The sequence below is a fragment of the Mirounga angustirostris genome, unplaced genomic scaffold (assembly GCF_029215605.1).
Source record: "Mirounga angustirostris isolate CCGP_5_RB_7025 unplaced genomic scaffold, mMirAng1.0.hap1 SCAF_13, whole genome shotgun sequence".
Classification (NCBI taxonomy): Eukaryota; Metazoa; Chordata; class Mammalia; order Carnivora; family Phocidae; genus Mirounga; species Mirounga angustirostris.
The window spans coordinates 102,137,588-102,162,078 of NW_026991721.1; the positions used below are offsets into that span (position 1 = coordinate 102,137,588).

At 40.2% G+C, this 24,491-nt stretch overlaps 1 protein-coding gene across 13 annotated transcripts in view; it reads right to left on the minus strand.

The window, feature by feature from the left end:
• Window positions 1-24,491, minus strand: part of POU2AF2 (POU class 2 homeobox associating factor 2) — a 497,177-nt gene that overhangs the window by 362,051 nt on the left and 110,635 nt on the right. For 10 of the 13 annotated variants that reach the window (XR_010407108.1, XR_010407110.1, XR_010407109.1 and 7 more), the window contains one exon: window positions 10,197-10,283. The exons of the other annotated variants lie outside the window; for them this stretch is intronic. The gene's annotated coding sequence lies outside the window, so the exon portion shown is untranslated. The remainder of the gene's footprint in view (window positions 1-10,196; window positions 10,284-24,491) is intronic. 13 annotated transcript variants of the gene reach the window in all.

Genomic DNA, 24,491 nt, shown 5'->3' on the forward strand with positions numbered 1-24,491 from the left:
AGTTTGGGATCATAAAGAAAAAAAAAAGAAAAGGTGGCATCTACCAAAAATATTTTAATAGATATCTGTGTCCTCTGCTATAGATTGGATTTTTTTGTGAGATTTCTTTTCACTGGAGACCTAAATTTTTTGCAGGCTAATTGAACTGTATCATTTGAGATAAGTGCAGTCAAAGCTATTTAAATAGCATGTAGCAATTAGGAAACTAGTTTAATGGAGAAAAATCTCAAAGGGAACCAATTTTTTCCCCCTATTTGACAAAATGAATGTTTTAACACCTTAATAGGAATACCACATTGGTTCAAACCTTTTAATTGGGATGGTTCTCATTCTAATTGCATGGAAAGTTAAAATCACATTATTACAAGAACATGAAGAAGCACAGATGTTTTGTGATTTAACTTTATGCCTGTCCCTCTGAATGGTTCAAAAGAAAGATATAGTGATGTGTTATGGTGCACATTTGTTTTAATATTTGGCTAGAGGTTCTTGATAAATTATTAACTGATCAACATGATGTCATGTGAAAGGACTATAAAACAAAATTCTGTCTCCACTGAGATGAGTGAGAAGCAAAGATGTGCTTATTAGCGGTGTCTACACATGAACGAAGAATGACAAATTGAAACAATTCTGCTAGTAACCTCAAGTCCAAAAATCATTCTAACCTGATATATTCACTTGATTGAGGAAGAATTGCCTGAGGCTTTAAAATTTCCAAGTAATTGCTCTTATTTTCTCCTTTGCATTAGTTTAGCTGCATCTGCAAGCACAGATGGTCTGCCCTTTGTTTTACCTCCAGTGATTTGGCTGTTTCAGCTTTGCCATTTAACTGGGGCAAAACGGGCTCCCTCCGGAGTCCCTTGGGTCTCTATCAAGAGATGCCCTCCTAGGTGGCTCCAGTGGGCTGTCCCCAGTACCCTAATGCTCTCCACTTTCTACACACAACTCAGTCTCACCAATCCCATTTTCCATGTCACTCTAAGGTTGTCAAAGACTAATGCATTTAAACTTTTACCTTTTCCAGGGAGCTCAGAATTTCAACAGGAGTCCAAATCTTAAATGTAAAGAGTGTGAAGCTCTAATAGGTACAATTTGGGGTTCAGCTTGTGTGGGGGGTGGTGGTGAGAGAAAGTGATCATCACAGGGGCGTTCAGGCTGGGGGACACTTGGTGAAGCCATCAGAAGGCAGTGTCCAGTCAGTCCACATCTACCCAGGACACACAGGCTCTAATGGAGCCAGGCCTCTCCACCGTGTCACTGACGTGGGCCTTATGTGCCACACAAAATAAATAAAACCTGTATTCAGTCAGTCAAAGACAAAAATTCCACATATGGTTTTCTTTTTTGTCCTTAAGATTTAATTATTTATTTTAGAGAGAGAGAAGGAGAGCAGGGGGAGGGACAGAAGGAGAGGGAGACTTTCTAGCAGGCTCCATGCTCAGCATAGAGCCCAACTCAGGGCTCAATCTCAGAACCCTGAGACCATGACCTGAGCTGAAACTAAGAGGTGGATGCTCAACCAACTGTGCCACCCAGGCCCCCCTATGACTTTCTGTTTTAACATCCAGAGAACATTTATCTCTGTGGTACCAAAATGTTTTCGTGCATTGTACTATGTGATTTTCCAACAGACTCTCAGCCATTTGCTCCCATGGCCTCTGCGATTTTTATAAGAGAGGGAGGAAGCTAATGAGATACTAAGTATAGCTATAAATGTCACTTGAAACAAGAAGCTATGCTGTTCATATGTTTCAGGCTCCTTAGAGGAGAGATGTCTGAGAAGCTATTCCTTTGAGACCTTTCCCTTGGCAACTCAACTTCTTTTAGGAGCTAATCTTGGTAATATCCTAGTGGAGACAAAAGGCTTACTGGTTTCCCTCTTCCAGGTTATATGTTTACATTCAACAGAGATCTTCTGGAAATAATGTTTTAACCCAAAGTGGTGTTCTTCAAAACACTTTTGCCAGATATGTCAATAGATATGCCTGGAAAAAGGATCCATGGGTCAAGAAGTTTAGTAAATTCCAGCAGAGAAAGGGGAACCCTCCTACACTGTTGGTGGGAATGCAAGCTGGTACAGCCACTCTGGAAAACAGTGTGGAGGTTCCTCAAAAAGTTGAAAATAGAGCCACCCTATGACCCAGCAATTGTACTACTGGGTATTTACCCCAAAGATACAAATGTAGTGACCCGAAGGGGCACATGCACCCCAATGTTTATAGCAGCAATGTCCACAATGGCCAAACTATGGAAAGAGCCCAGATGTCCATCGACAGGTGAATGGATAAAGAAGATGTGGTATAAATACACAATGGAATATTATGCAGCCATCAAAAATTGAGATCTCACCATTTGCAACAACATGGATGGAACTAGAGGGTGTTATGCTAAGCAAAATAAGTCAATCAGAGAAAGAAAATTATCATATGATCTCACTGGTATGAGGAATTTGAGAAACAAGACAGAGGATCATAGGTGAAGGGAAGGAAAAATGAAACAAGATGAAACCAGAGAGGGAGACAAACCATAAGAGACTCTTAATCTCAGGAAACAAACTGAAGGTTCCTGGAGTGGAGGGGGGTGGGAGGGATGGGATGGCTCGGGGATGGACACTGAAGAGGGTATGTACTATGGCGAATGCTGTGAACTGTGTAAGACTGATGAATCACAGACCTGTAGCCCTGAAACAAATAATACATTATATGTTAATAATAATAATAATAATAATAATAATAAAGAAATAGATGAAGAAGTGATTTGGAGGGTACTAAATGGTAAAAAAAAAAAAAAAAGCTGTTTAATGAATTCTAAAATCTGTTCCTCCTTCGTAGTGATTCAAAGTGCATGTCAACAGTTAAGGTTCTGAGAAGTCCTGCAGTCAAGAAAACTTGACTTTGTATAACCCAGGTTTTACCAAATTTTTTGTTTGCATATTTATTTTGAACCCTATGAAACAATAGGGTTATATTGTTTGCACAATATATAAGATTGTGCAAACTTATAAGATGCTGGTTAACTCACTGGCCCCATTCAATGAGCCATAAATCTTGGCAATAAAGCATGGGGTGTGTGCAGGGAAAGGAGGGAGTAAAAATGCAGACCTAGAGATCCATGAATCCACAGGTTTGCAAAGCATTATACCTAAACTTAATAAATAGGGCTCTCAGATACATCGGTGCCTATTTGTCAAATATATTAAGGTGTTATTGCAATCTATTAAATATGAATCTGTGTAAAAGCACCACTGAGATTTTAGTGGTTTGCTTGGCACCTTTGTTTCACTCATCAGAAACTGAAAATATAGCTATTAATAATGTGGGGTATCTGTAAAATTTTTTGATGTTAAAAGGGGTTCTTTGTACTAAAGAAAAAGAAGAGGTAGGGAACTGCTGCTGTCCCCCAATGGAGGGACTCTAATGGTTGGGAATTCAGGCAAAGTGCCAGCAGATGGGGAGACTCTGAGGGCACACGTGCTAGTTCCTCCCAAATCATAACACACAGCATCATTTGGTCCACCCATGAGCAGCCTGGGTGTGTAGAATCCAGCGCTGTGGACAGATCTCTTGGAGGCCAGGGTTCTGTGGGGTGCTTGGCACAGCATGCACAGTGAAACTGATGTTTCTGGATCCCAGCTGTATAAATTGCTGCAATTGCCAGATGTGACCGAATTGACCCTGTTTGTGTGCAGCGTGCACATGCAACCTCAGGGACCCTCAGGGACCTTGTTGGCTCTGGGAATCTACGACAGCAGACTTCTGCAAGTTGTGCATCAAAAAAGTCAGACAGACTCCCATGGAAAAGGAAAAGTGTATTCACAGATGCCACCCTCTCCAAAGAGAGGGCAAATGCAGGTCTACCCAATGAAAGCAAGTTCTACAATGCCCTTCATCACAAGGACGATCTCTCTGATCAGCCCAGAGTATGGCCAGCATGGTACAACCTTATCATTACTCCATAATCATTGCAACCCTGGTGCTGAGATGATCATGGTGATTATCATAGCATGTAGTTATGCTAATAGCGTATTATGTGGCTTGGATCACTTTTTTTCCCTTAGTCCAGCTGATAGACAACATTTAATTTTGTTCTGGGTATAAGAAAACCCTCACTGTTCTGCAGCATTTGGGCTTCTACACACACTCTGGATGAACTGAACTTTAAGAAAATGTCCACATTTAAATCATAGACCCTCGCTCTGAGGTTGAAAATGCAAACTGACCAGGAACACAACCAGATGCAGCCAGATTCTGCTTTTGCTCTTCAGAGCTGGTGTGCACGCCCTGCGGAGGTGGGTGAGTCAGGGCTCTTGGCAAGCGCAATGCGTTAACTCCGTCTGGGGAGTGGAGGCCTGTCACAGGCAATCAGGAACTCTTGGACTCTAGTTTTTCTTAACGACTCAGTAGTTGTTGACCTGGAAAGAATCCAATTCAGAGGAGCAACTTTTTATTTAATTCCTTATTTTATCCTTAGCTGCAAGCTTCTGACATTTTCATCTGTGACTCGAGATCCAAATTCTTTGATATCTTACTTTGCCAGGTTATTTCTCTCCTCGATGGTTTTAAATTGCTCTTGTCACGTGGGGTCTACAGTTTCTGCTGATTTTTCTATGCTGTATACTCCAAACTGTGGTTCTAAAGTTTTCATTTTTGAATCTTGCTTTAGGGTCTCTTGAAAAAACACATGATAGCTTTAGATGGCTAACAGCGAAAAGACCAAGGAGACAGAAATTTGCATCCTTCTATGAATTTTAGCTTCAGATTTTTTTCAGGAGGAACATGATTTCTTCCTGGGGTTGCCTAGTTCTCATCTTATTCATTTGCAAACAAAAAGATAATTAACATTTATAGCTAAAGGTCCCAGCCTAGAGCCAACTAACAATAATCAGACTGTCAACATAATAGAAAGCACCAGATTAGTACAACATGAAGTGAAGCAGTTATAGAACAGAAAGGAATAAATGAGTCAATGATTCAACATTCCTGACTATATCTATACAATGCCAGGCATTTAGAAGAAAACTGAACATTCCAATCAGAACTTAAGGGGTTTTTGAATATTTAGATTAATTGTAAGCAAGGTTTTGGGGTTTTGTTGTTGTTGTTGTTGTTTAGTTTTAAGTGCTGGAAATTTAGTGGACAATAGTCTCCCATGAAAAAAGTTTTTATTCACAATCTTGGGAATTACTAATTCTTTACTCATTGGGCCATTTACCCAGTAGTTACATCATTTTAGATTTTGACCATGTGTACATGCTACCAAATGCTTTCTGAAGGAACTGATCAATTCACTTGGCTTTGTCATTATGTGGGGTCTCATGGACATGTTTTCTCAAGCACAGAGTTCTGCTGGGCTGAGTAAAGGTTTTCAAATGAAAATATGATGTTTGACCCTCTGGGGATCTGAATAAACCAGTTGAGCTTTGTTTAATCCAGGCCTTATTTTGTTATTTGTTTCAAAGGATGTGGAAAAATTATCCCTTTTAGGGAGTTGGATTAAAGTATTACCAAGAGGGCGAGGCCCTGAGTGAATGAGTAAGGAATGGCTGAGGGGAGATACAGTACAGTTTTATATATGTCCTTTTTAAAAGACACGTCAGAGGTATTTGGAAACTAAAAAACGAGGATAGGGGAGCTGGCCCCTGGGTATTCAATGTTTACTGTGAAGCAGGCTGGCGGAATGCAATGTCTCTCACACTGAGTTCCTTCCGCAGACCATGTTCCTCTGAGTGTTAAGAGATATGCCCAGGAAAAAATGTATCATGCTCAAGCAAGTTTGGAAACTGCTAGGTTGCACAGAACTAAGCAGGTTTCCTTATTGCAGAACTTGTCAGAGCCTTAAGTGTACTTGTACATTGTGCATTTCCAAAAAGAAGATTATAGTATCAAGTTTCCCAAGGTACCTTAGCCACATGACAGTCTTTTAGAGACATGCCTCTTAATATCTCCTCGTGAGATGTTTCTAGAAACCCATTTTAGAAAGTTTTCATGTAGTGCAAAGTCTAGGCTTTAGAGCAAACAGATCAGAGTGTAAATCCCAGCTCCATCTCCCACTAGCCATATGATCTTAGGCAGACTGCTTCCTAGTATGAGTCTCAGGTCCGTCGGTGTAAATGTAGATTTTGATCAATACAGTATAGAATTTTCATAAGAAGAGTAATAAATAGAAATTGAAATTTTAACAGTAAAATACAAAATAAATGTTAATCCATATTATCATTAATTCAGGTGATGCATTATAAAAATCATCAATATTTATGCAATTTATATTTATATTAACAAATTTTTCATTTAGAAGGTTAAGTTCTTGTTTTAAGGACATTGCCAAAAAGGCAAATATTTAACTGAAAAGATGCACTCTTACATTTGACAATGTTCTGCAGAACAGTTCATTTCTGAGTACCCAAAACAGTTAGCAAAGTAGCCCCAAAGAGGACCTTACTTTTTATTAAAAAATAGTTGGGAAAAATCTGCCCAATTCTACCCACAAAAATGTTGCAACCAACTCCCTGAGTGTTTGGAAGGGACACAGCTAGTTTAGGATTTATGTCTGCTCTTTAAAGTCTGAAATAAGCTGAATTGTGTAAACATTTTGGCACAGTATGCAGGGAGTTAAATACATTACTCTTGGCATTATTAACAGGTGGTGCGGGAATAAGTTGCTATGGAGAGTTCATGCTGCAGTGTCAGCAGAAGAAAATGTATTTTATAGGCTTATAGGGAGAGGGGAAGGGGGCAACGAAGGTTCCATGAGGTCTGATGCATGAAGATGACTGAAAAATACTTTCCAGCTGTCACAACTGCACATGGGGTTGGATGATTTCTTGTAGTGTTATGAATGTAAACGCTATTCAATTAACTGTTTCAAAAGCATAAAGGTCGTTTCTAAAAGAGAGCAATTTTTAGGCACCTGAAATGCTTGAAAGCCCATTATTTTCCAAGTCGTTCAGTCTCTGGAGAGAGATCGCCTCCCTTCCAGCAAAGGCTTCCTAGTGCTCCGAGGATATAAAAATAGACATACAAGGAATATATTCTCTTTAATAAGCAGAGCGGCTGTCAACTTCTACAAAGCTGAGCTCGGGTCAGGATTCAGTGTACTCACAAAACACCTCCATCTCTTCCAGCCACCCCAGTTTCCAAATAATAATGCAAGAAGGACAAGAAGGAAAGAGCTTAAGCCACAGGAAGACAAACTGAGGTTGGGATTCAGAAAGAATGTTGACCACAGCATGGAAGACAAGGAAAATGACAGAATTTCCTTTTCTGAAGTGTGGAAGGCAAAAGGACTCAATCTATGATGATTAAAGGGTCCTGTAAAATCTCTTTATATTTTTTTGAGAATGAGCAAAAGGAAGCCATTAGTTGTCAGAAGGGAAGAACCCAAATATTCTCCATTGTGATCTAGGTAGGAACAGAATCCAACATGGAGCCTAACAAGAGGAAAAACAAGAGCTGGGAAGGAAAATGCATTGGGTCCTGAGTATGAGCAGGACTGGGAGCTAGCCTGAACTGAATACAGGCTCAGGATGGTTCCCTGTGCCTCGTTCAAGTCCAAACCACCTAAGGTTTCCTCTGGCTAACTCTGTAGGGATTTTTGCCAAACAGGTGATGAGTTTTCATAGTGCATATTATTTCGTTATCCCTGTGTGAGGGATGAAAGACAATCGTTTTATGAAGCTAACCCCATGACTACAGCTCTCTCACTCGGGAAGCCACATGGCCCTGTTCCAAATATCTGTCTACCAGCACTGTGGAATTCCCAACGGCCTCAGAGTTACTGGTCATCCTTGGTTTTACAACACTGCACACTCACTGGCAGTAGGCTTAGGACAGTTTAGTCCAGGATTAAGAATGTTGGCTTTGGAACCTAAGAAAAACCTGAGCTCAGGTTCAATTCTCCATTCTGCTACTTAACTGGCCATGTCCTGCTGGGCCAGCGACTTCACGTCTCTTCACCTTTCCTTCCTCATCTGTGACATGGTGACAGCCATTCCCTCCTCCCAGTGTTTTTTCAGGATTAGACGAGATAAAGCACAGTGACTGGTACTTAGCAAACACTCAATAAATGGTACCTACAGTTCCTATCAGAAGTGGGAGGTTTCTTGGTCTCTGCAAAAAAAGGATTGCTTTGGGGGCTTGCATGGTTTTGTGAAGACACTAGGCCCTATTCCAAGGTGGAAGCTACCCAACCTCTCTTTTTATTACTACAGAAATGAAGAGAGAGGAGACACGAAGAAGTGCTGACACTTATGCCCAGCTTCCCAGATCTTTAACTCCTATAACTCTCCTCTCACCTCCATCTGTAATTGCAATCCAAGACCCGAGCCAAGCACTCTGGTCTTGTAAGCATTTACAACAGCTGAGCTGGGTGAGGACTCGTGCTTTCATCCGGTAATTTAAATAACTATATTTGAGTTTCTCACAGTATGTTTGGGATAGCACAGGACCTGCCAACATACATCTGTGTTTTTCCAATGAGAATTATTCAGTTGGCAGAAAAATCACCCAAGTCCCTGTAACCAGGAAATATGATTACAGCATTTGAAATTGTCATTTAATTTGTTTTAGTATTCAATCTGTCCTTCTACATCCAGACATTCTACACCCAAGCAATGAGCAAATGAGTTCAATTTATATTTATTGCAGTGGCAATGGATGTATAATATATGTACTGTGGCCCCTCTGGGCATTGAGACAGGCCATGAAAAGCCTGAACACAAGGGCTTTAACCACAAACACAAATTCAAGTCCTCCCCAGGTCCCTGCTTCCTGCCACATGGAAAGCCTCTCTCCTGGGCCCCAGATCTTGGCCTGCCACGTGTCATCCAGAGCTGCGACTGAGCTTCTGCCACACAAGGGTGACCAAGGTTGGTTCTGTGTGATGCCAAAGCCGCCCATCCAACTGAACAAGGACGTTAAATTTTTTTCTTACGTGATGTTAAACAATTAAATGAGTTTGCTTTTCATTACTTTGGCAGATTTAGAGGCTATTAGACAGAACTCAAATCCCAAGTCTCTTAATCCCTTATTGTACCAGCTAAAAAATGCTAAGATTTAGCACTCTCATGGCTCCCTCCTGTATGCCTCCCAATGCCACCTAAAACTGAAATTAATATTAAAACCACTCAAATACAGTGCTGTCGTAACAGAAAAAAACAAAACAAAACAGGTTGGTTGACTCCACTTTGGCCTTTTGAAACTGCTTGCTTACTATCCGTCATTTGATATTTACCATCCTGTTAAACTAATCATTTGCAAAACTATGCTCAGCACTACTCCTAGCCTAGCCCATGAATCCCCTCCCGCCTAAAACCATGAACTTCATCCTTCTCTGCTCCCTAACCTCTGGTTCATTTCAGTTCAGTCAGTCCTCATTGATCACTTATTTTTTGTGAGCATTGTGTAAGGGGGCTGGGGCCCATGACAACTGGCTGGTAGATTTGGTTGAGGAAGAAACTACTCTTCTGGAACCACATGGCAGATGTGGAATTGGGGAAGTAGGAAACCAAAATTTACTGAGTGCCTACTGGTGACAGGCATTCATATGCATTATGTCACTGTCTTCACAATAGCCCTGTGAGGACATGCATAATTATTATATTTCCGGAAAAGAGAAAACATGCTAAGAGGAGTTAGGCTGTTTCTCCAAAATCGCAGATAAAAGCAGAAGAACAGCAATTTGTGCCTGGATCTCACAGAATCTAGTCCAAGAACTGTCCACCACAAGACGAAGGAATCACTATTCTCCTAGTCTCCAGGGGGGAAAACTTATCCTCCCTTTGAACTTCTCATCTCTCTTACTACATCAAGATGGCTTCAGCTGCCAACCACAGAAAATCCTGACTCTAGGGAACTTAAACAATAAGGAAATGTATTATTACACATAACAAGAAATTCAAAGATTCATCTTTAAGGCTCCATCTTCACTTCTCTGAATTCCCTTGGCTCAGCCATCCTCCGTGCTTTGTCTGATAACAAGATGGCGACTCACAGATTCAGACACCACATCCAGACACGACAATATCCAGAGAAAGAAAGTGGGACACTTCTAACAGTGTTTTCTTCTTACAAATAAATGCAACATTTCCCAAAGCCCAAGGACAGCTTCCTTCACACTTCTCTGGTTAGACCTGGACACATGCCCACCTCTAAACCAATCCCTGGCAAATAATTATAGGTTAACTAGGATCTACTCACTGGTGCTTGGGATGGATGGAGTCAGCTTCCTACCCCCTGAAGTCCAGGATTAGGTGGAGGAGAAGTACATTCCAAACCAGGAATTCACTGGGAAGAAATAAAATAGAAAGTAAATATTGTGTCCACTACACTCCCCACCTCTCCAAGTTCTGCCTCTTCTCTTTCTTAGTATTTCCCGTGTTTATTCTTTTTTTTTTTTTTTAAAGATTTTATTTATTTATTTGACAGAGAGACACAGTGAGAGAGTGAGCACAAGCAGGGGGAGTGGAGAGGGAGAAGCAGGCTTCCCGCCGAGCAGGGAGCCCGATGCGGGGCTTGATCCCAGGACCCTGGGATCATGACCTGAGCTGAAGGCAGACGTTTAACCATCTGAGCCACCCAGGTGCCCCCCATGTTTATTCTCTTATTCCCAGTGCTCTAATGAAAGCCCTTTTAATCTCCTCCCTAGGTTATTCTAATAGCATCCTAACTAGGCTCTCCGTCTCCAATTTCCCCTTGTGCCTAAGCCACATTAAGCTCCCTAAGGTGCACTATGACCAGTTGCCCCTTTTCTTCAGAACCTACAATGACTCTCAAGCAGGCACTGAAGACCTTTTAAGATTCAGACCCAATTTCTCTTTCCAGCTTTATCTCATGCAAATTCTCATTCATTAATCAAAAGGATGTACAACTCAACTACTTTGAACAGGTAAGAGGATAACTTTCAAAAGGACAAGTTGAGGGCCAAGGCAGCTCAGAGGTACATTACCTTTAATGTTGATTATAAGCCATGTGTTAGGACATTGGCCCAGCATGGAGAGATGAGGATGAGCCCCACCCAGTATAATTGTTTCTAATGATATGCTATTTGTCCTAGAGTGGGACACCTTCAGGAACAATTTCCACCGTGAAATTACAAAAAGAAGATCCTGACATCCTTTCAGAACTCTGTGGGTCTGGATCCACCCAGATCCATGCTGCCACCCATAGGAGACACCTACTTTTTACCAATGCAAGTTCACCAATTACTCTTCTGAGGAGCAGAACTTGGAGAGATACATTTCATTAGAGAAGTCTTGGCCTTTGTTCTTTAGTTATCTCTAACACTGGCATTAAAATAATGATCTATTACAGAAGTAGATTAAGATATCCTGATTGGTTGAAATTCTCTTCAAATCCATTCACGTGCTATCATAGGAACATGTGTTCTCTGTGTCTCTCTTCCCTACACACACACACATGCATGCACACAATGACAGCTTTGACTTGGGATTATGGAATAATGTACCTAATACAGACACCAACCTGGTAAAAACAATCTTCAGAAACTTTACTCATCTCATGATTCCCACCAATAATTCAGACAACATACAATGTGGTATCTCTAGCCCAGGTGTTTAAGACTTAGGCTCTTATTTACTTTCTGCAGCCCCTCCTGGGTTAGCCCCACCACTGCCCTATCTCACAGTCTCTACAATGACACTTCTCATGGAAAGCAGCTGAGGGATGAGAGGGGAGATAAGATGCTTGAGTTTCTATATGTGACTCTCACCACAGATTCAAAGAGCTCATCCTGGGGCAGGAGGAAGAAAGGGCTATCTCCAGAGACCTCTTTTGAGGGGATAATAAATCATCTACTAGGGTCAAGGCACTCCAACTTCTTAAAATGAGAGGACAACATTCAGAATCATAGTCCCCTCCCTGATGTCCAGAATCATTAGATAAAACCCATATAGCAAGTATGGGAAAGGCAGAGAACTCCAGTATTCTCACTATAAATGTTCTAAGAAAAAAACGGCACAGGTTTGCCAATCCCAACTACTTCTTTCTTTTTAAAAGATCTCTTCACACCCAGACAAAATTCATGACTAATGACCGAACTAATTTTCAAATTGACTAAAACCTAGGACACCTACCAACCCCCATAAGCTCCACCTACCCACATCTATCACAGGCAAATATCTACAGGAGAATTTCTACTCCAGGTAAAAGAAGAAAAAGGCATTAAGCGTGAAGTTACTTGCAGCATAAAAGAGGCTTAGTAACAGGGAATTAAATCCAAACACAAACCTGAAAGGTTCAGACTGTCTCTGCTCACTGTTGTGGCTACTTCTTTAGCATCTGCCAGATAGAAGGGTATGGCTCTTGAGAGGTCTGGCTCTCGAACTAACCAGTCCTGTCTACCTCTGGCTGTTCCATTTTTAAGTTCTGGTCAAAAATGAGTCTAGAGTTAAGGCTCAAAGAAACAAAAAACCATTACCTATAAACCGGGAGCTTCTGTCCAAATCTGAAGATTTGGAGTTGGAATTGAGCCATCCACGGAATGGGACCCTCTACTGTTGGTTGTGTGTGAGCTGAGGTGTGACAGACAGTATAATGCAGATGTTAAGTTCAAGGTTTGGAACAGCCAAACAGGCCTGGGTTGATTCCTGGCTTTGGCACTTAGCAGTTGTGTGACCTTGGACAAATCATTTATCCTTAGTCCCTCCATCCATAAATTGGTCTATGCTAGTGGATACAGAGAACAGATTGGTGGTTGCCAGAAGCAGGGGACAGGGGGCAGGAGAAATGGATGAAGGGGATCAAAAGGTACAAATTTCCAGTTATAAAATAAATAAGTCATGGGGATGTAAAAAATAACAACAACAGAAAAAAATAGGTATAGTAGGAAATCTATTAAAAGAGTTTCTACCAAAAACAAACAAAATTTCAAGAAGCATCATACTTAATGATGAAAATCGAAAAGTTTTGTCTTTGATATTTGGAAGAAGACAATGATGTCTGCTATAATTATTTTCATTCAACATGGTATTAGAGATTCTAGCCAAAACAGCTAGACAAGAAAAGAAAATAACAGGTATAGAAATAGAAAGAAAGAATGAAGAGTGTTATTACTCACAAATTATTTGATCCAGTACATGGAAGATCCTAAATAACTACAGATAAATTATTAAAATTAATAAGACAGTTTAGCAAAGTTGCTGAATAAAAATCAGCATACTGAAATGAATTGCATTTCATATGCCAGGAGCAAATAGAAAATTAAATGTTGTAACCATTTACAATGTCATCAAACATATGAGGCATCTAGGAATAAATATAACAAGATAGTTATAGAGAAAATTATAAAAGTACCTTGATTGAAAGATGCTTTATTGTTCACAATTATGTTTGGTTTTCTTCCATCCTATATACTTTTCTGCTTCTGGTGTGACGAACATGACTTGCTTTGAATGAACAAAGATGAATGGAAGCCTTAAGAACCCACATGCTATTCAGAGATCTTTCTTTCCCACCACCCCTACAACCAGATGTTGATGCTTCATCAGCCCAGGTTCCTGAGTGAGGATGACACAGAGTGGATCCCCAGCTGACCTACAATGGACATGTAGCACAGGCAAGAAATAAACCTGTGTTAAGCCACTGAGCTTTCAAGGTTAGCAGTAACTACAACATAACCTGGCCTATTCTGTCCATTACAGAAACTAAAGAATCCTCAAATAAATAGATGACCAAACTCAAGGATTGGATTACAAAACTCAATCAAAAACACATCAATTCTTCTAAAATAGTTTAAATGGAACTTGATAATCTGATTCTAATAATTCAAAAGACCAAGAAAGGCAAATCACTCAAAGATGAACAAAGGTGAGGAAACTGTCATTCAAGATGTATTATAAAGTTACAGTAATTAAGACAGTGTTGAACTGGCACAGGAATCAAAAAAATTGATGGGACACAGTCAAGAGCCCATAATCAGACCCACACGTAGATGTGCACTTAACCTATGACAGAAGTCAAAGCAATGAGGACAGGATAGACTTTTCAACTTTTCTAAGAGAGGTACTGGGCCAACTGTTTATCCACAGAGGAAAAAATGAAACTTAACCTCTACTTTCTATCACCCACAAAATTAAATTCTATGTGGATTGAAGGTATACTCATGAAAAACAAAACTATAGACTTTTCAGAAGATAATATAGGAAAATATTTTCACAACCTCATGTTAGAAGGATTTCTTAAGATATAAAAGCACAAACAGGGTAAGAAGAGAAAATTTAACATGAAAATTAATATCATCTATTCTTGAAAGGATACCATAAAGAGGATGAAACATAAGCCATAAGCAGAGAAAATTTTTGCGACACAAATAATCAATAATCTACTAATATTCAAGCTGTACAAAAAGAAATCTTTCAAATCAATAAGGGGCAAAAACCCAGTAGAAAAAATGGGCAAAAGACTTGAATGAGCACTCAATAAAGGAGAAACTCAAATAGCCAATAAATTCTTCAAAAGATGCTCAACTTTGTTAATAACCAGATGAATATATATTAGAACAAAAATAAGACATTATTACACATGCATCAGACAGAGAAAAAAATCAGTGTGACAATATCAAGTGTTGGTGAGGCTGTAGAACAATGGAAACTCTCATCCAGTACTGGTGGGAGAGTAAATGGGTAAAACTCTTTGATTTTCTGTTTGGTATCACTTCGTAAAGTAGATTATGCGCTTATGTTATGATCCACTAATTCTACTCCTAGTTAAATATGCTAGAGAAAATTCTCTCTGTGTGCATTCAAAAATGTGTACAAGAATATTTAAAGCACCATTGTAAACAATGGGAACAACCCAAATGTCAATCATAAATAGATTGGATGAACCAGGGAATAATCAAACAATTGGAATAGTATATAGCACTGAAAAGAAAGAAATGACTGTTAGTTCACAAACTGGCCCCTGTTCATGGAGGGCAAGGAGTGACCAAAGAAAGAAGCCAAACACTCCAGGTCAGTAGGCAGAAAGTTTAACAAGCAAAGGAACTTATATATGAGACTTGTCTTGAGCAGCCGCAAGACAAGTAACTCTCCACACCTTCCCACCAGAATCTTAAAAGTTTATGTAGAGGCCTTAATGGGATTCAGTCTCATGTACCATACAGATGGGCCCAACAACACCTTAATCTCTCAAGAACAGGTCCTTGAAAACAGCTCTTGCTGTGGGAATGGTGAAACATGTCCCCCTGATAACCTCCCCAGTTACATCAATAAGATGGATAAATCTCAGGAATAAAGAAACCCTAGAAAAGTTCATACAATGCGTAATAATTCCACTGATATAAGCTAATAAACATGCAATTATCTAGAGATATGAACATTTTTGGTAAGTCAGTAAAAAAAAAAAAATATGGTAAACATAGAAGTCAGGAAGGTGGTACCTCCTGGGGAAGAAATAAGGGAATACAACTGGAAAAGGGAACATGGCACTGTGGGAGGTGGGATTCCAATGCACTGGGGATGTTATATTTTTTTTTTAAGATTTTATTTATTTATTTGACAGAAAGAGACACACAGCGAGAGAGGGAACACAAGCAAGGGGAGTGGGAGAGGGAGAAGCAGGCTTCCCGCGGAGCAGGAAGCCCGATGCGGGGCTCGATCCCAGGACCCTGGGATCATGACCTAAGCCAAAGGCAGACGCATAATGACTGAGCCACCCAGGCATCCCGGGATATTATATTTTTTAACCAAGTGGCAGGCACATGGCACATATTAAGCCATACATACTCCTTTGTTATGTGTGCATTTCACAAGTTTTTAAAAAATCATTTTGAAATGATTATAGATTCAAAGGAAGTTGCAAAAATAGTACAGAGAGGTCCCTGTATTTCACAGTTTTGAAAAATGCCTCTTCCTCTCCCCCCTAAAATAAAAAACCAAACATTAAAAACAAAACAAAACAAAAAAAACTAGTGAGGAAATGAGATTTGTAGAATGCAAATTTTGCTGAGCAAAAAGCTTGGGGGAAAGCTGGTAAACTACAGAGTGATTTTTTTTACTTGTCTTATTTTTCACCTTGGAGATGAAAGTGTCAGGGAGCTATGGCCAACATAATCTAGATAAGAAGAAATGAAACAGGACTGAAGAGATGGTATTGGAATGTCACATTTGAGTAGCTGAGAAGTGATGGGATTCTTTTTTTTTTTTTTATTCTTATGTTAATCCCCATACATTACATCATTAGTTTTAGATGAAGTGTTCCATGATTCATTGTTTGTGCACAACACCCAGTGCTCCATGCAGAATGTGCCCTCCTCAATACCCACCACCAGGCTAACCCATCCTCCCACCCCCCTCCCCTCTAGAACCCTCAGTTTGTTATTCAGAGTCTAGAGAAGTGATGGGATTCTAAGGTGACCTAACTCCAATTGAAATGTTCTCACTAGAAAGGCAAGAGAACTTTAATTTTGAAGCTATTTGGGAATTATTTCTTCTGAAACTGACATTAAGTTAGATAGAAACACTCAAGAGTACATTCATGATATCCTTATGTGGTCTTGGATACATCAAGCCCTTTGGATTTTAGATATAGAAAACTGGGTTAGCCTTGAGATAAAGCCCCCCATTTCCTCTGTCAGTTCTCCAGAAATTAAAGATGTTACTAATATTAGGCTTACTCTTAACCAGAAACATTTACTTGAATGAAGAGCAACAAGAACTTGAGCACTTCTGGTCCAGCCTGGGAGGAAGTATTATTGGTATCTTCCACAAGAGAAAGCCAAATGACCTGGATTGAAACCCTGGCATGGCCACTTATTAGCTGTATGAGTTTGGTTAACTTCTCTGAGTCTTTTTTTTTTTTTTTTGTCATGGGAAAATGTAAATAAGAAGACCTACCTCAAAAAAATTGTTGTGACTATTTGACTACTAGAGTGCCTAGTACTTAGTGTTCACAGTGTTAGCTGTCATTGTAATTCTTATTGAGAACTACTTTGTCAATAGAGAAACACAAATAAGCCTGCCTATTAAGATCTATCTTCTCACTAGCATGTCATAATCAGTGGAATCCCTGTCCTTGGTGTCTCATCCATGAGCCTTCCAAAGGCTTGAGCATTCTTTGTGTGTGTGAGGGAGAGGGGTAACAGTCTGAATTATTTTATGTTTGGTAGATTTTTTGATAATCCAGTAGCATGTGTTGCCTTCTAGCAACAACGAGGTCTCTGAGGGAATGTGACTCAAGGCAGTTACATTTCAAAGGAGAAGAGAGATTCAAGAACAATTCAAAGCTCAGGATATCATAGAGTTACCGACATCTCTTCACAAACCATGGGGACCAAGACGAAAGATAGCAGAGCTAGGATTACAGCAGAAATCACTTGCCTGACAGTTCTCTCCCATTTGGCCAGGCTGACATGCCTCAATGCTACCCCTTCTCCACCTGGCCTATTCTCCTGTGGATTCCACTTAAAAAGGAGGCCACAGGTGAATTCTTCCCTAAGCATCCCTCCTTTCTGGTCCCAGGTAATGCCCAGGTGTTCCATCCCCAGTGTTGCCATTGAACTTGTGTGTGTTTATTTGCTTTTATCTTGTTCCATTATCATCCGTAGGTGACTTTATGTGTCAGTTCCACATGCCCTGCTAAATCGTGATCCTAATGGGTGCAGGAAGGTCTAAGCCCAGGTCATCCTTGGAGGTTGCCATTTGGTAGTACTGACCTCACCTGTAATTGAAAGTAGAGTATGGGGGTGCCTTCATGGCTCAGTTGGTTAAGCGACTGCCTTCAGCTCAGGTCATGATCCCGGGGTCCTGGGATCGAGTCCCACATTGGGCTCCCCCTGCTCTGCGGGGAACCTGCTTCTCTTTGCCTCTGCCTGCCACTCCCCCTGCTTGTGCTCTCTCTCTGTTAAATAAATAAATAAATAAATAAATAAATAAATAAATAAATAAATAAAATATTTTTTAAAAAAGGAAGTAGAGTATGGTAACTCATGTTCCACAACTGAATGTCCCTTCTCTCATTCTCTGCCCAAAATTCATTTGACTAAATAAGGTGGGAATAATTGGGATAATGCAAGGTGAGGTAGGAGGAGAGAAGCCTTTGCCCTCTTAGGTCCTGATCAGAAATAATAATGTCTGATGTTAAATCTACATCCTCTTTACTGATAGTGATCAGAAGGAGCACAAGAAATGAGTTTAATTAAGAGTAGTGAGATGAATTTGTCATCAAAAATTAAGAGCCAACAAATGCTGGTGAGGATGTGCACTGTTGGTGAGAATATAGATTGGGTCAAGCACTATGGGAAACAGTACAGAGGTTGCTCAAAAAATGAAAAATAAAAATACCATAGGATCCAGAAATCCCACTTATGGGTATATATTTGAATGAAACAATCACTATCCCAAAGAGATGTCTGCAATTCCACGATAATGGCAGCATTATTTACAATAGTCAAAGCATGGAAACCAGCTAAGTGTCCATCACAGATGAATGGATAAAGAAAATGTGATGTATATATATTTTGATATAAATATAAATATATGTGCCTGTGTGTGTGTATATATATACATATATATATACATACATATATATATATATATATTCAGCCATAAAAAAAGGAACGAAATCCTGACATTTGCAACAACATGGATGGACCTTGAAATCATTATGCTAATTGAAATAAGTCAGACAGAGAAAGAAAAATACATGTACTCTCACTTATATGTGAAATCTAAACAAAACAAAATGAAGTCATAATACAGAGAACAGATTAGTGGTTGCCAGAGGTGGAGGATGGTGGGTGGGCAAAATGGGTGAACGTCGTCAAAGGGTACAAACTTCCAGTTATAAGATAAAGAAGCTCTGGGATGTAACGTACAACATGATGACTATAGTCATCATACTGTAGTGCATATTTGAAAGTTGGTAAGAGAGTAAATCTTAAAAGTTCTCATCACACACACACACACACACACAAACTTGTAACTATGTGTGGTGATGGATGTCAATTAGATGTACTGAAGCAATCATTTTGTAATATATACATATATCAAATCATCATGCTATACACCTTAAACTTAGTGTTATATGTCAATTATATCTCAATAAACCTGGGCTTGGGGGGAATGTGTCCAACCTGAAGGTGTGGAAGAGGCCACCCTCCTGCGAACACGGCAACTCCTTGCTGCCCACCTCGGGATTCCGGCGTTGCTGGCCTTTGCCCTGGGATGAGCAGTTCTTTCCTGCCTTTACTAACTACTTTCTCAGACCCGCTTTAAGCAGGAAGACTTTAGGTTTGAACAAGGACCTGCAATTGGATCACTAAAGCACTGGACCGTAGTTCAAAAGCTCTTGTATTCTGTGAATGTGCTATTTTGGCTCTCCTCCAAACTTTGAATTCTTATTTTCCTGACAAGTTTCATGGCTGATCTGGTGATGGAGCCTCAGGGTCTAACATGGCCTGAAGCAGATGCTTGAAGCTTCTTCTAGCCAAAGTCAAAAGTACCTGGTAACTGAGAGCCCCAGATGGCAATACCCAGCATTCCCTGTCCTATGTCTAACTCCCTGGCACAGAATTGGGGATGAGGCAGTGTTTGAGCACAGTTCAGACTCCAGACGCTGGCAGTACTCACATTACTCCCATTGACCCCCTTGGCCCTGGCTCTGCCCATCAGACTTCTTCAGGCTACTTTCTTCTATCTTCTGGCCCAGCATTTCCCACTCTCCACCCTCTGCTCGTCTACCCAGTTCCAGGGACATAGAAAAAGCCTAAAATTTGACTGTGCTAGCCCCAAGGAAATCCCATGGCAACAAGTTGCTACCCTCTGTGATTTCACATCAAATGAGTAGGTGTGCTAGTATTGTTACTAATAAAAATATCCATCATTTGAGAAGTGTTCCTGTGTGTCAGAAGCTGCTCTGGTAAAATAAGGGCTTTGTTCACAAGGATCTTGTATTTTGGTAAGACATACGGATAATTTAAGCTTAATCCATTTTCTTTTAAAAGCAAGGTAATTACATGAAAAGGCAATTTGACAGTATCTCTTCAAATTTAAAAATTCGCCTCGACCCAAAAATCCTGTTATTCTCTCTCCTCTAGACGGTTTTGTGGCCCAGGCACAGATATATGTGTACAAGGATGTTCACTGCGGCATTGTTCATAAAAGCATAAAAGGAACAAATAGCCCAGTATCCATCAGTGAGGGAATGGTTTAATTAAATCATGATATTGTGAAACAATATGATTAAAATATTTTTAAAAATTACATAGACCTACATGTACAGACAAGCTACCCAATAAACAAACTAACAAACAAACAAACAAAAAAACAAAGTGGAAACAGTATGTACAGTATAGTTATATTTTGGTTAAATAAAAAACTCTGTGTGCGTGTGTGTGTGTGTGTGTGTGTGTGTGTGTGAATGTTTTTATGTGTGTAGTTAGTCTTGACATATAGACATGAAACTCTTAACCGTGATTACTGCTGGGCAGTAAAGAGGACTGGCATGTTTCATTTCTTGTACTTTTGTACTATTTTCATGTTTACAAATGTATCAACACTTGTAGTTTTCAACAAAACACTGAAAATAAATGCAGCTTTGACGAAGTGTAACAAACAATAAAATAGAATCATAAATATAAATAAACAAATGCCAGATAACTGTAGATAATGATAAATGCTGTGGGAAAAAATGTGAAAGGGTTTATAAGATATACAAAGGCCAACATGTGGGCCTTATTGTAGAGAGCGACCACGGTGGGGGGTTAATGGAGCAATCCAGGGAAGAACCACCACGCAGGCAGCACCCCAGACGCTGGAACAGCTAATGCAGAGACTCTCAAGCCAGAAAGAGCTCTGCATGTTCCAGGAAGAGAACGGAAGTCTGTGTGGCTGGAGGGGAGCCACGAAGAGAAGCGAAGCCCAGAAAGGCAGGGGGCAGCTCATGCTAGGCTTTGTGGGATTTTATCCTGGAACTAGTGAAAAGAAAGGCTGATCTGATTTACGTTTTAGGAAAGTCCGCTTTGGCTGCTGAGTGGAGAACAGATTACAAGGAGTAAAAACCAGGAGGCTCTTCAGAAACACCGCAAGGGATTATGGGGATTTAGATTAGAGAGATTGATGGCAGCGGCGGTGGACTGAATGTAACAATCCTTGCCGTTTTATAGAAAACTGAGGCTCAGAAGGCTTCAGGGGAATTGACAAGGCTGCACAGCCAGCCGCTTGCACACAGAGCCAGGATTCAAACTTCTATCTGTCTGATGCCAAAGTATGTGTTCCTTCCTCGGCATTTCTTTGAGTGTGTGTTTTCTTGTCTGTAAAATAATGGTTTTTGGATTAGATTATCTATGAGATGTCTTCTGAAGAGTTCTAAAATATCAAACCTTTCCCACAAATTCATCAAAATGTCAATCATAAGCAAATTCCCTCTGCTTAGATATGTTTGGTCCTTGGATACAGTCTTATCATATGAGCCGCTCTGTTCGGTTTTTGTCTCTACGTGGGGAGGAAACATCCACGGTGTAGAGGACACCCATGTGGACCTTCGAGATAAGGGTGAGAAAGAGACCATGTCTAGTTAGTGCATTAGCAGGGAATCTCAGGTGTCTGCAGAAACAGTCCAGCCAGGGAGGAACAGTGATGGAGGGCAGGGGGGAGGAACGGCTGAAGCGGAACAAGGTCATCAGAGAACCACTGGGAATAAATAACAAGACATAGATAAAATGAGCAATCAAATCCATCACCTCTAAAATCCTTTAAAAATCAGGCTGTGGCTCTTGTTTTTTTGTTCTTAACATAGCTTCATTATTTGATAAGCATACACACTTGTATAAAAGTGTATTACTTTTGTAGGATAAGAGATGTTTCAACAAAAGAAAGAACAGCCAGTTTATGGTAAGTTATTTTAAACTGAGGATTTCAGTAGCATGGCAGTACACTCCAGATATTCTGGGAGAGGCGTGGTGTCAAATATATTGGTGGTAGAGCAGACAGAGAAAGGATGACGTTGAAAAGCCACTTACCATAGTGACAAATTCCCCACTCTACCACTTACTGGCTGTGAGACCTTGGGAGAATTATGGAATCCACCCGGCCTCTGTGTCCTCATCCATAAAATGGGTTCAAGAACCTCATGCCATAGAGTAGCTATGAAAACTAAATGAGTTAGTTTATATAATTTATGTAAATATAAATATGTGTCCAGTTTTGCAGTTTCAGAAAGCACATCACTCTGGCATTGGGACTCATTTTTAGCTTTCCCCTTCTTTTGAGAATTTCCCATTACATTTGAGACATTCTGGGGGAAATGAGTAAAATGTGCTGCATAAATAGGAAAAAGTCATTTTAAATCAATGTTTGAAGGCAGAAAATACTTTCTAGGTAAATTAGTTTACTCATGTAAGAAAGTATATTTATCTTGAATTAAAATAAAATTTTTAATTTGCTCTAGAATCAGACTATCAATCTCATATATGTTGTTTGAAGGAGTTTAAGTTTTCATTTCTGTTTTTTAATGTTCCTGTAGCTCTGGTAAGTTATGCGAAGAGGACCTCTAATTAAAACATGCTTGATTAGTGATTACAAATGTTAAAACGAGAAGAAGCACATCCTATGGCATTTCCTCCTGATAAAATCCTTGCACATAGCTCTTTGAAGTTCACTTTCCCCTTTGTTGTGGCAAAAGCACTACAGGAAAAAGAGCCACCAGCAGAATGCCTTTATCCTAAGTCAAGGGCAGAGTTTGACCAGCCTTTCAGTTACCTGAAATCCTTTCCTTTCATCAGAGGTTTAATATGAATGAGTAATTATTGAGCTTTATCAAGGCACCTTCTTGCTGTTTTCTTGCTCCAGGACCCTCCAGAGCTCTCCAGATCCTTCTACTATGAGGTTAGGCCCTGGTGCACAGTCCACACACTCTAGGAGACCAGAGTGTGGTCTTTTCTTGTAAGTGAAACTCTCTTTAAGTAAAAGGAAACCTTGGGGTTGAGGAGCACTGGGGCTCCCAAGATAAGGTCCCACATCATCTAAAAAAATGGATGAATAAATGACACACAGAAGAATCAGCTCTTTCAACGATCAGATGGGAGTTCTTTGCCATCACACCACGACTTTTAGTGAAGTGACATTAATTTCACTATGCAGGATCATATATAGAGATTTTTATATTTTCTCTGAGCATACGTTCCTAGTTGAATGAAGAGTCTCAGAGTTGATGTCGCCGTAGCCGTTCCTACGGGAGTTCAGAGATGGTAAAACAATGTTGTGTGGGAAGCTGCGAGTGCCATTAAGTCAAACATCAGGAAGTGTTACCCATCCTGACTCACTCTCATGATTCAAGACTAAGAGGATTAGTTTAAGGGAAAGTCCTGAGAGAAGAAAAGAACCTCCAGAAACTCAGAATAAAAGGGCAAGCAGGACTCTTACTATTTCTATGATTCTCAATAGCTTCTTCATGGTTTTACCATTTTTGCTCCCTAAATTCTACTTCTTATTTTGTTACTGTCTTTGGAGACCCTTTCGTTCTTTCCATCGACAAGGAAAAGGCACACCGAAAAATCAGTTTGCTTGTTCTTCCTCTTCTAAAAGGGCCAGAGGGAAAATGAAAACAATCAGACCTCTAGGGATGTTCACTTGCTCATCCAGGCTCCTCTGGATGTTAGGGAGCCAGTACCTCTCAAAAGCAAAGTATGACATAGCACCTAAGAGTCTGCGTTCTGGAAGGGACACACACAGACTTGACCCCGCCACTTGACAGCTATGTGACTTTGGGCCAACTACTTAGCTCTGTTAACCTGCAGTTTCCTCATCTACAAAAGGAGGACATAAAAGCACTTACTTTGTAGAGCTGTTGTGACAAATACGATAATGCACTTAAAAAAATCAGACGTAGCAATGTTAGCTAGTTTTATTATGCTCTATGTCCTAACAATAAAAATCACATCAAACTGCTCTTCCTCTTCTTTGCTCTGCTCCAGCTCCAAGAGCCCTCTTTTCTGCCTTCCAATGGGGTGGCCATTCTTGTCTCAGACCTTTTGCTCTGATACCTCTATTGAAAGGAGGAGGCATCAGAATGCGATGTGCATGATGTGACCTGAGTTGTGCCACAGAGAGGCCCTAGGTCGTCTGGAAATGGCCGAGTTATCCATTTCTTTTTTTCCTTCCTTCCTTCCTTTTCTTCTTCTTCTTTTTTTTTTTTTTTTGTAGTGTGACTTAATGAGTCTTGCAGGAATGGGGAAACCATAGAGCTGGCCCTTGATCTGTCACCAACTTATGCCAGGAATGTTCTCCTCCTGCCCAGGTCTTCATATGTTCTCCTCAACATTCTACCTCAACTAAAATATCATTTCCACAGAGAGGCTCCCCTGACCTCCCGAGCCTAATATTATTCCCCTGTGTGCCTGAGAGTGGTTGCCATTATCTGGGATTATCTTGTTTATCTCCATATTTGTTTATTGTCTATCTCTCCCCATGATAATGTAAACTCCATGAGGACAGAGCCTTTATCTATCCTGTACTTGCTGTATCCTCAATGTCTGGC